Source organism: Scardinius erythrophthalmus, assembly GCF_964197995.2.
Source record: "Scardinius erythrophthalmus genome assembly, chromosome: 25".
Classification (NCBI taxonomy): Eukaryota; Metazoa; Chordata; class Actinopteri; order Cypriniformes; family Leuciscidae; genus Scardinius; species Scardinius erythrophthalmus.
In genome coordinates, this window is record NC_138245.1 from 12,050,965 (window position 1) to 12,064,353 (window position 13,389).

The following is a 13,389-nucleotide window of genomic DNA, read 5'->3' on the forward strand; positions in this document are numbered from 1 at the left end:
CGTCGAACTAGACGCGGATACGCGCGAATTTGACGCTCTATTCGCGTTTGGTGGGAGCGCAGAATAATGAACAGGCTGCGATGTCAAGATTGCATTGCTGGAATGTGTGTGTGTGTGTGTGTCAGAGAGCGGGCGCCGGGGCGCGATCGAACAGTGGAAACATAAAAACATACTCCATTTTGTTCATACAGGACATAATTAAAACTGCAAAGTGTTTAGCCTACTTATATTTGTGTAAAACACAACATTGTGCTTTTGTCAAACTGTACTCTTGTCAAACTGTAACCTACAACTGTCACCCAACCAAATTCACACACACACACACACGCTGTTTTAAAGCCAAAATGACAAGAAAAAACATAAAAACGAATGAAAACTGATAACCGCAATGCATTGCAGTGGACGAGGAAGCAGAGAACGTCCAAGTGTCTTGGGTTAGCTATGCGTACTGTGATTGGCTCATCGCGTTTGGGGGCGTGGCTTAGCTATTGGTCAATTAGCATACATGCGCAGGGAAAAATAAATGTAGAAATGTGGAAATACAGAAATAAATAAATGTAGAAATGTGGAAATACAGAAATAAATAAATGTAGAAATGTGGAAATACAGAAATAAATAAATGTAGGAATAAATAAATGTATAAATAAATACATATATAGATATATAAATAAATAAATATATAAATACATAAATATATAAATAAATGTATAAATACATAAATAAATACATATAGAAATGCATAAATAAATAAATAAATACATGTAAAAATACAGAAATAGCCATTTATATTACCAAAATGTATTTATTTTTACTATTATTTCTGCATTTATTTATTTATTTCTACTTTTATTTATTTATTTATTTATTTTTCGTTCTGTCATTTTTAGTCCTTCATAATAACATCGCTGCGAGATCTAGTGAGAAACATTCACATAGTTTGGCAGGAATAGTAGGCTATAATGCCTTCAAGTAACATTACGTCGGTTTTATTTTGACATTATGAATACAATGCAAATGTTAATCTTAACTAAAATAAACATTTGTTTATAACTACTACAATACATAAATACAATTACATTTAATTTTTTCTAAGGAGCTGTTTTGTTTTATATGCTCCTAAGAAGAGTCAATTATAGCTCCAGAATTGCTCAAAGTAAAAAGAAATCATATTTTATGATGCTAGTTTTAATTAAAAAAAGAAGAAAAATAAATAAATCAAGGAAATTGGCATTTCTTTCTTTTTGCTGTATCGAAAACATACCAAACCGTAACACATGAGTATCGTATTGAACCGAACTGTGAATTTTGTTACACCCCTAAAGATAGTGGTAAGTGATAAATTACACTGGATAAAATAGCTCCACTTGTCTTGTACAAATGGTGTAATTTTGTAGCAGGTAGGCTAGAAAAAATATATCTATGTTAGCTACCTGCCTGACGGCAAATGCTGCTTGTAACAAACAGTTAGTGCAACTTTTTTTTCGAACGGACGGAATATGGTTACATATTATAATATGTTTTTTTGGGGGAGGGGCCTCCATGTCCATTTTGCTTGGGGCCCCCAAATTCCTTCAAACAGCCCTGCCTCCATGTTCCCCAATGTCTAAACACAACACCCTTTTCTAAAGCTACATAAACACAGCCACACCTTCTCACTTCAAAACTCAAACTTTCACACCAAAAGAGCAGCTCGAAGCTTTCAAAAATGTAAACACTATACACATCATTACACACTGCAGCAAAACAATTGAAAACACAATGCTCAGTTGGGAGATAGTTCTTTGTTTCATAACTGCCAATGCATATTTTTAGAAACTTTACAGTAATGGATCTTCTTAGATCTCTGCAGAGGATTAGGCATTTAGATTTGTGAGTTTCATATGAAGAGTATAAATCTATAGTAAATTCTGCATGTACACTACTGTAACACAACTCAATGCAAAAACAGAATCTATTGCACACAACAGAACTCTTGAAAACATGATCAGGGTGTGAAGTTTTTTTATTTACTTTATTCACACCACACACACACCATAATCACTGTGCGGCATCATGTCGCTGAGCTGCATCGGGCCACATCACCTCATCCACATCGCAGGCTATATTGTCTCTTGCCAGGCACCGCGGGAAAAACGCCCTGGAATGGCCCAGGTTCTCTCTAGTGTATGGTTGTCTGTCATAAACCTTCCATCTCCACGATGAGAATAACTCCTCTATAGGGTTCAGGAAAGGGGAGTAGGGTGGCAGACAGATGTTTAAAAAGTGGTTACTGTTGGTGGTGAACCACTCTCTGATTTGGTTTGTTCTGTGGAAGCGTACATTGTCCCAAATGATCACATAAATGTGATGTGCTGGCCCAGGATGGTGTTGTTGGCGGTCCAGGAGGATGTCTTTTAGCTCCTCTAGGAAGGTGAGGAGACGTTGGGTGTTGTAAGACCCAAGGACAGCATGCCGGTGGACAAGCCCCTCCGAACCCATGGCCGCACAAAGAGTAATATAACCCCCCCGTTGGCCAGGAACCTCAGTGATGGCTCTTTGGCCAATGATGTTACGGCCTCTTTGCCTTCGTATCTGCAGGTTGAAGCCAGCCTCATCCAGGAAGAGGTACTCATGAGGTCTGGCCATCGCGTCCAACTGTAATATCCTCTGTGAAGATGTGAAAGTGCACAGGTGTTCAGAACAACAGTCAATCAGGTAGCACAGTATTGTCCAGAAGTAATGTAGGCCACTGAGCAACACAGTATGTCCACTAACTGCACTGTGAACATGGATGTATACTTACTTGCACATACTCGTAACGTAGGTCTTTGTGTCGCGCAGAGTTGCGCTCAAAGGGAACCCTATAGACCTGTTTCATCCGCATCTTTTGGCACCGGAGAACTCGGTCTATTGTGGCCAAGCTGACATCATCAATGCTCTCAAAGTTGACATTATCGGCAATGACTTTGTCTCTGATCTCCCGGAGTCTGATGATGTTGGTCTCACGAACCATATCCACAATGAGGGTTTCTTGTGCCGCTGTAAATATGGCAACCCTCCCACCTCTGTGGCATTCTTTCAACTCTAAAGAAAGAAACATGTGTTGTCAATTGACATGTTTTACAATACAGTAACAACTGATTTGAAACCAATAGACTACTTTCACAGGCTTATAAAATTGTATTGTGACAAAGGAAGCAATAGAGTACAATACCTGTTGTGTTGTCTGAATGCCCTGATAATGGTGGCCACGGTGAACCTACTCAGGTTTGGACGGACTCTTAGTCTTGCTTCAGCCATTGTCATGCCATGGACAATGACATGGTCAATGACTGTTGCTCGCATCTCGTCCGTAATGATGGTGCGAGGTTGTCTTGCTCTCCCTCATGGACCTTCTCCTCTCTCTTGTTGGCCTCCTCCTCTTCCTCGTTGGCCTGCTCCTCTTCCTCCACTGATTTGAACTCCTCTTCCTCGTTGGCCTGCTCCTCTTCTTCCATGGCCAGCTCTTCTCCCTCCTCTGACTCGAATTCCTCTTCCCCTGACTCTGCCTTCATCCATTGTGTTTGTTTGGAATCTTCAGCAAACTGTGCACTCTGAACTTGCTTTTATACATGTGGTCACAGCATTAGCAACAAGTGTCTTCAATTTTGAGTCGTTGTGTGTAATGAATGACGCCAGGTGTGTTCATTGTGTTCAAATATTGCTGACTGTGGCAAGCATTTTGCATCACATGAGCTTTCATTTGAGAATATGAGCAGAGTTCTTTTGCAACTTGTGTTTTAGCAAGGAAAAATGTGTTAAGATTTATGAGAATGGAGGATTGTGTTTTGTGAATTGTGTCTTCATGTGAAATGTGTTTATGATATTGGAAAATGATGGCTAGATTTAGTAAATGTGTTTAGACAACTGGTCATTTGGTTTAGAGGATTGGCTTTTGTGTTTTAGCATTTGAGAAAAACTGTAAACTCATCGCTTCGCTTCAGAAGGACTTTATTAACCCCCCGGAGCCGTGTACATCACTTTTATGATGGATAGATGCACTTTTATGAACTTCACAACAGAAACGGCCATTCACTGCCTTTATAAAGCTTGGAAGAGGACATTTTTTTTTTAATATAACTCTGATTGTATTCGTCTGAAAGAAGTAGTCATGTACACCTAGGATGACTTGAGGGTGAGTAAATCATGGGCTAATTTTCATTTTTGGGTGAACTATCCCTTTAAGTTTGATTTATTTATTCTGTTTTTCAAAACATAATGATTTACATATTTTAGAAAAAATCATGTTTAATACTTGGACTAACCTGTTCATGTCAATTTACTTGCTCCTCGCGTCACTACGGTGCAAAAGTGCAGGTCTTAATAGTCGATTAGAATTGTTTGGCAGACAGGTTAATGTGGAGAGCAACAGTTTCTTCAGTTGCATGCAATGGTATTGCATTTCACACTGGTATTTCACATTCTTTGGAAGTTTTGTTTTGTTTTGTATTTTGTTTGGATAGTTAACCGGAGATTGTGATTAATAAACCACAGTTTTTTGTTGTTGCAACTACATCTCCATGCGTGGTTTACAGACGTGTTTTGGGAGAGACTGTTCGGCTAACCTCAAGGGGCTTAAGAAAGTTTTTAAAGAAGATTAGCCTTCACAATCAAAAAAGAAAAAAGAATCCAAAAATGAAAAAGACACACACTAAATATGAGATAAAAGCGATAAAAATATAAGTTTATTCAAAAAACACAAACAAAGATAATCCAAAAAAGGAATGGGAACAGGATAATCCAAATGGGGACCGGGAACAAGATAATCCAAACAGGGAACAGGAACAAGAATGCAACAGTTTTACAAAATATGCAAAAACAATGACTGAACAAGACTGACACTAAAACACAAAGACATATATTTGCAGTGAAGCTAACAAGATAACAAGGAAACAAGAAACATCTGGGGATACAATCAAGGGAACCAATAAAACAAAAAGTCTACAAGGGGACTACAACACTTACACACAGTTAGTGTGGACCATAGTACCGAGACAGCTCTCGTTAGAGTCACAAATGATTTGCTCTTACCATCCGATCGTGGTTGTATCTCTCTATTAGTGTTGATCTTAGTGCTGCATTTGACACCATTGACCACAACATTCTTTTAAATAGACTAGAAAACTATGTTGGCATTAGTGGAATTGCACTAGCATGGTTTAAATCATACTTATCTGACCGTTATCAGTTTGTAACAGTAAATTAAGAAATGTATTATCGAACACAAGTTCAGTATGGCATACCACAAGGCTCAGTACTAGGACCGCTGCTGTTCACTCTGTACATGCTACCATTAGGAGATATCATTAGGAAGCATGGAATTAGCTTTCACTGTTATGCTGACGATACTCAGCTGTATATTTCTTCAAAACCTAACGAAACTTACCAATTCACAAAATTAACGGAATGCATAGCTGATATAAAAAATTGGATGACTAATAATTTCCTACTTCTAAATTCTGAAAAAAAACAGAGATTCTAATTATTGGACAAAAAACTTCCTCACGTAATAACCTAGAATACTGTCTAACACTTGATGGCTGCTCTGATAAGTCTTCGTCGTCGGTTAGGAACCTGGGTGTGCTCTTTGATACCAATCTTTCATTTGAAAGTCACGTGTCTAGTATCTGTAAAACCGCATTTTTCCATCTTAAAAATATATCTAAATTACGCCATATGCTTTCATTGACAAATGCGGAACAATTAGTTCATGCGTTCATGACATCAAGGCTAGATTATTGTAATGGTCTACTGGGTGGTTGCCCTGCACGCTTAATAAACAAACTACAGCTAGTTCAAAACGCAGCAGCTCGAGTTCTTACCAGAACCAGGAAGTATGACCATATTAGCCCAGTTCTGTCAATACTGCATTGGCTGCCTATTAAACATCGCATAAATTTTAAAATATTGCTGATTACTTACAAAGCTCTAAATGGTTTAGCTCTGCAGTACTTGAGCGAGCTCTTAACGCATTATAGTTCTTCACATCTATTGTAATCTCACAGGTTCGTGTTTAAAGTTTGTGTAGAGAGAATGGTGTCGTCTTAGCGGCCCTTAATTTAATAACAAATGATCGTTGCGATGGAAGCGAATCAATCAAAACTAACTTTAGCTGGAGAATAACTTTATTAAAGAACCGATATAAAGCCAAAACAATCTTACCTTAAATTATACGTTTATATCTGTAAAGCTGCTTTGAAACAATCTACATTGTTAAAAGCGCTATATAAATGAAAATGACTTGACTTGACTAATCTCAAAATTCCGGCCAGTTAATAATACCTAGAATATCAAAATCGACTGCTGGCGGTAGATCCTTTTCCTATTTAGCACCAAAACTTTGGATCAGTCTTCCAGGGTTTCTGCAGGGATCTTCAATTTAAATTTAATGCCTTTTTAATGCCTTTTTTTTATTTTATTTTTTATGCCATACACGACCCATGACTAACCACGGATATTATGTATGTATGTATGTATGTATGTATATATATATATATATATATAAATTAACTTGATTAATCACACGTTTTTTCCGCAATTAAAACACTTACATTTGTTTAGGTTTATATATTTTATAATGTAATCATTTCACAGTTAATCTACAAATGAATGTAGAGACAACATAAAGGCCAGTCTCACTGATACTAATACAGATATTGATATCTGGATAAAAATGATTTCTCCCCCCTAATTTTAAACATTAATTATAGCCATCCAACATTACAGTGTGATTGAAAGCTATCAAGTTTTCAACATTAGGCTTCAAAAAAAAAATATGACAACTTTTAATTTAAGTGAATTTAACAAACAATCCTCACATAAACCTATAATAAATGTCATATTTACCTTTGGCCTTCCTGTCTAACATATGTTATCAAACAGTCTGCACAGCATAAATTATAGATTAAATATAGACTAATGTTTATTAAAGCTACAAGAGTTCTTTAGTCAATAGCAGTGAGTAATTTTCTCTGGTGCCTTTGTTCTGTGATTAACTTTACTGACAGAAAGCTTTATTGGCTGCTGTCCCTTTAAGAGCAGCTGCTGACAGAAACACGGATCTAACACGTGCCTCATTCTCTCACAACTCTTTGCGTTCATTAAAGACTTTATTTCACAAATTTAAGACTGCTCTTATTTTATGAGGATACTCACAAAACAGACATTTTGGCAAAATTGTGTGTTATTGTTCGTTGCGCGAAAGAGGACCGTTTTCTGGTGCGCAGTCTGTGCGCACGATCTAGCGCGCGTCTTTCTCTTTCTGTGTGTGTGTGTTACATAGACAGGACATTCGCAGGCAGCGCGTTTAAAAGCATTTACATGAATAAGAGCGGGATCATATAATGTAATGCTACCCAAGGGATGACAAAAATTAACGAATGCTGTGTTTGCGTTAAATATTTTAACGCGTTAAACTGGACAAAAATAATCTCATGCGTTAACGCGTTAAAAAACGCAAAGTGAGCTTCAACAGCGGATGTCGAGCTGATGAGGGAACGTTACTACACATAGTTAATTGCTGTCTGCCTTTTACCGTCGACCTGTGGCTGTCAGACTGCATATGAGATTTTACGCCATTGATTCCCATTGTAGCTACCCAATTTAAATACCTTTTTACAAACGCTGCAAAATCCTTCTTTATTTTGACCACCAACCATGTTCTAAATTGTTTGTCTTCCATGCACTTTCCCAGTTTTCTGGTCTAGTTTTATTCCTGTTGTGTCACAGTGTCTGGTGGTTCCCTGGGTTAAACACTAGAGGTCCTCAGTTTTCACGGTGTCTATGCATTTTCACTACAATTCCCATGATCCTGCCTGTCACTGATTGTACATTGTCTTTCAGCTGTTTCTCGTCACCTTGTCAGCACTTGTGTGTATATATACCCTGTCTGTTTCAGTGTTTGTCACGGAGTCCTTGTCTTGTATCACACCACTTCTGTGTTCTGCCTCGTTGCCTGTTTTTGGATTGTTTTATGTTTTGGATTGCTTCTTTGGTTTTGACCCCTGCCTGGACTGGATTTGAGTAACGGATTTCCCTTAATAAATTATACTGCTTTTGGATCTTCTCTCTGTTTCCCGTGTGATGGATCGTGACAGAAGGACTCCGTCAAATACAAGATCCAGCGGTATGTACACTAACTTCTCTTTCCCGGCCACCGAGCGGGAGAGGAGAGATTGTTTTAAGGGAACCCGCCAAGTCATTTTTCGCGGGACCCGTGGAGGCCGCAGTGGAGGAGGTGGTCGAGAGGAATCCCGACACCATTCTCCACTTTGGCCCCTCTTCAACCCTGGGCTGGTGATGTCCAGCCCAGAGCTCCATCCGCCGCTGATTCCGCCCAGCTCAGAGTTCTGTTCGCCGCAGTTTCCGTCCAGCCCAGAGCCTGCACATCGCCATCAAAAACGGCGGAGGAGGAAGACCTCCAGTCTCCCCAAGGACCCAGAGATCGTCCTCGTGCAGCCCGCTGTCGTCCCGGAGGCCGTCCCCTCCGAGCAGTCCGCTGTCGTCCCAGAGGCCGTCCCCTCCGAGCAGCCCACTGTCGTCCCGGAGGCCATCCCCTCCGAACAGCCCGCTGTCATCCCTGAGATCGTCTCGGAGCCGTCCACCATCAGTCCTGCCATGGCCAAGAGAGCAGTCTTCCTCTTTTATGCAGTGGCGGTACTCAGGGGCGTCGGACTGGGGGGATAAAGGGTACCGAGTTCCCAGGGCCCGAGGCAGGGGGGGGCCCTTAGAAGTCAGTTTTCTATACATACATATACATGCACTAACATTTTTATAACATTTATGTACAAATAAAAAAGTTCCTGTGCAAAACTAAACTTGTAGTTAGGCACTGGTTTGGTATAAAAAAGTGATTTTCATGCTGTGCAGGGCCCCACCACCCCTCTCGAATCAATGTAAATGGTACGACCCGCAGGTCAGGTGCTTCTGCTACGGACCCGCGGTGAATCAGTTGATGAGAGACAGGAGGAGCTGGAGTGAGCTGTGATAGGAATTAGGAAGACAGGGGAAGAGTCATATCTTTCCTTAAGAAAGGAAAATAAGGGGCTAAAAAACGAAAAGAAAAGAAGATTAAAGAGAGAAAGGCAAATGAGGGCAAGCAGTTGCTCACTCAGTTTTTTGAAAAGAAAGGTGAGCTCCAAATGCATCATCGAGCATTGACATTGTTTTAACATAAATATCTACTCCAGGTAGAATAGCATACATTTATGTTCGTACTCTGTTTGAATAATATACCAATACTTTATAGTATCACACCATACATACAGGGATGCAAACAGCGCGCTTTTCGGCGCCTCACGCTTTTTTCACGTCAGTTTGGGTGACAAAGTCATCTGAGGCCATTCCATAGCTTAATGTGAGGGACAGATGTTGTATTACATCATTAAAGTTTACGGAAACTCGTTTTCGCTCCTCTGCGGCTGTCAATCTCCATTCAGTAACAGCTAACTTAACTAACGTTATTCAAACAGCGCGCGCGCCTCTGCCGGTTACAGCAGGATGCACGGTAAAACTCTCTCCAATATGATATATTAACATTATAATGCTTGATCTGTAGAGAAAAGGCTGTGGATTTACATAAAATGACTTTATTTTGTTGGAGTTTGTTGCTGTTTTTAAACGACTCGCTACCGTGTGCCTGTTAGATCACAAGGACTATGAATCGGCATCAGACGCACAATAACTGGAATTTAAAACTGAAGAAACAAATGATCAATAAACTGTTGGACAGATAAACACTAGAATGTGTGCGCTCGACATGTCTTCGCTTTGTGCCGTGAACTTTTAAATGCACACTTGCTGTGACTCCATGTCGCTTTGAGCACATCATTCTGCACCTGCGATGCGCATACGCGCTTTGTGCGCTCTGTTTTGAAGCGTTTCATACCTAGCCTGCTCAATGCATTTCAAATAAGCATATTTTAATTGTGTATTATTTCTGTGTAGTGTAGCGTAGGCTATATAAATACACTTCTAAATTCTTGACATTAATATATAAATATAAAATTGAGAAATGTATGATTGCCTAATTGAATTTTATAAGAGTACTAATAGCAATTTGTTTTTATTAACGTGTAGATTTGATAAAATTACTGTGCAGATTTTTTCAAGAATTACTTTTTGCTGCTGATTTATAGGCCTACACTCAATAAGTTTAATAAAAATACAAAATAATACATTTATGTAATATTTAAAGGTGTTAACCGTAATCTTACTCTGCAGAAATCAGATGTTTACATGAAAACACTGTATATTTCCCTCCATTGTCAAAATCTAACACCGCAAAAACACAGATCATTAGCGCCTATTTTACCGCATTGCTTTGCAAATTAGCTCGCGCACGCTCTTACATTAAGTACAGAATTGTTCTCAGTTTAATGCACATCTTAATGATTGAAAATTACTAATTTTAAAAACGTAATTCAAAGACTGAATGTCTAGTTTGGCGGTTAGTGTACCCTGTGATTCTATAGTCTGCATTTATTTTAAACAGACAAATAATCATCAATTAACTTATACTTTTGACAATAAAACAAAAATATATTAATCAGAGTGTGGCTTATTTTGTTAACATTTTAAGTGTTTTTATGATTAAAAATGCAATACCCCACCCATTGGTATCACTATGGTATTTGGTAAGGGGGCCCAGCAAGATGGTTTGTACCCAGGGCCCAAAATTTGGTGCTACGCCCCTGGCGGTACTGCATGCGTGGAGGAAGCACAGAACGTCTGCCGAGCCTGTGTCTTCGGACAAGATGGCAGCCGATCCTGTTCACGTCACGTCTGCCGAGCCTGTGTCTTCGGACAAGATGGCCACCGCCGAGCCTGTTCACGTCACGCCTGCCGAGCCTGTGTCTTCGGACAAGATGGCTGCTGCAGAGCCTGTTCACGTCACGTCTGCTAAGCCTGTGTCTTCGGACAAGATGGCCGCTGCCGAGCCTGTTTACGTCACGCCTGCCGAGCCTGTGTCTTCGGACAAGATGGCCCAGCCAGGGACTGTTCACGTCACGTCTGCCCAGCCAGAGACTGTTCACGTCACGTCTGCCCAGCCAGAGACTGTTCACATCACGTCTGCCCAGCCAGAGACTGTTCAAGTCACGTATGCCCAGCCAGAGACTGTTCACGTCACGTCTGCCCAGCCAGAGACTGTTCACGTCACGTCTGCCCAGTCAGAGACTGTTCACGTCACGTCTGCGCCGCCTGAGGCCTCAGTGACCGCGACACTGGCCATTATGGCCACAGCCATGTGGTGTGTGTGGGCTGCGCACACACTTGAGCCGGTAGTGTCTGTTCCTGAGCCGGTGGTGTCTGTTCCTGAGCCGGTGGTGCCTGTTCCTGGGCCGGCTGTGTCTGTTCCTGAGCCTGAGCCTGTGGTGTCTGTTCCTGAGCCTGTGGTGTCTGTTCCTGAGCCGGTGGTGTCTGAGCTGGTGGTATCTGTTCCTGAGCTGGTGGTATCTGAGCCGGTGGTGTCCGTTCCAGTTCCTGAGCCGGTGGTGTTTGTTCCAGTTCTTGAGCCGGTGGTGCCAGTTCCTGAGCCGGTGGTTCTAGTTCCTGAGCCGGTGGGGTCTGTTCCAGTTCCTGAGCCGGTGGGGTCTGTTCCAGTTCCTGAGCCGGTGGGGTCTGTTCCAGTTCCTGAGCCGGTGTCTGTTCCTGCGCCCTGGCCGCCCGAGGGGTCGTCTCCGCCCTGGCCGCCCGAGGGGTCGTCTCCGCCGTGGCCGCCCGAGGGGTCGCCTCCGCCGTGGCCGCCCGATGGGTCGTCTTCGCCGTGGTCGCTCGAGGGGAAGTCTCCGCCCTGGCCGCCCGATGGACTACCTGCTCCACCCTGGCCACCTGAAGGGTCGTCTCCGCCCAGACCGCCCGATGGACTACCTGCTCCACCCTGGCCACCTGAAGGGTCGTCTCCGCCCCTACCGCCCGATGGACTATCTGTTTCGCCCTGGTCGCCTGAAGGGTCTTCTCCGCCCAGGCCGCCCGATGGACTGTCATCCCCTGTGTCCATTCCTTCCCATGGTCCTGGCCCTCCATCCCTCCCCCTAGTCCCCCACAGTTCCACCTCCCTCCTGGACTTTTGTCGAGTTTTGTTTTCTGTCGTGGAGCGTCTGGTAGCCGCTCCGTAGAGGGGGGGTTATGTCACAGTGTCTGGTGGTTCCCTGGGTTAAACACTAGAGGTCCTCAGTTTTCACGGTGTCTATGCATTTTCACTACAATTCCCATGATCCTGCCTGTCACTGATTGTACATTGTCTTTCAGCTGTTTCTCGTCACCTTGTCAGCACTTGTGTGTATATATACCCTGTCTGTTTCAGTGTTTGTCACGGAGTCCTTGTCTTGTATCACACCACTTCTGTGTTCTGCCTCGTTGCCTGTTTTTGGATTGTTTTATGTTTTGGATTGCTTCTTTGGTTTTGACCCCTGCCTGGACTGGATTTGAGTAACGGATTTCCCTTAATAAATTATACTGCTTTTGGATCTTCTCTCTGTTTCCCGTGTGATGGATCGTGACATGTTGTTCCTGCTGTCCAAAATTACTTGCGCCACCTCCGCAACTTTGCTCCGGCCGGAGGCAATCACCAAACTGTTTCCGCGTGTTTTTAATCACACTAACGTACATATTTTGCGACGACAGCAAATAAAAAATTATTAATCATGAAGACTATTCAAATAAATTGATAATATAACATTTTCTTCAAAACCATAAAAAAATGTAATGCCTGTAGGATTACAATTTAATGCTTTTTAATGCCATTTAAGGCCTTAATTATCGCAAAATCCATTTAATGACTTTTAATGCTTTTTAATGCCCCGCGGAAACCCTGTCTTCCTAACATTGTCCGGGAAGCAGACACTCTCTGTCAGTTCAAAGCTAGATTAAAGACACACCTCTTTGACCTAGCATTCACATAATACATTATAGACTTCTATAATTCAATGTTAGGCTGCATAGATTAGGTACTAGAATTAGAACCAGGAACACTTCCCATAAATCCTGTTCTCGTTACATCATAAGAAGAATGGCATCTACACTAATTTTAGTGTCTTTGTTTATCCCGAGGTTTTGCCGCAGCCTGCCGGATCCAGGCCGGATCCAGAGCTGACGAAGGACCTTCGCCTGGACCCGATGTCAACGCAGTGCTGAAGTGCCAACTAGTCTCTCCCTATGGAGGATCCCTTTACCACTCTACAGATAAAGCGTTGTCAGGAAAATTCGTTTCGCGTAATTACCTCCAAATGACAAAATAAAATAAAATTCTCTATCAAAATTTATAAGGAAAGACCAGTACTTTGTTTAGGCTTGGTTTGTAGGGAATTACAAACCTGGGCACATATATTCAAACGCACATAACTATAGAACCAATTCTTAATGCGCATGTGA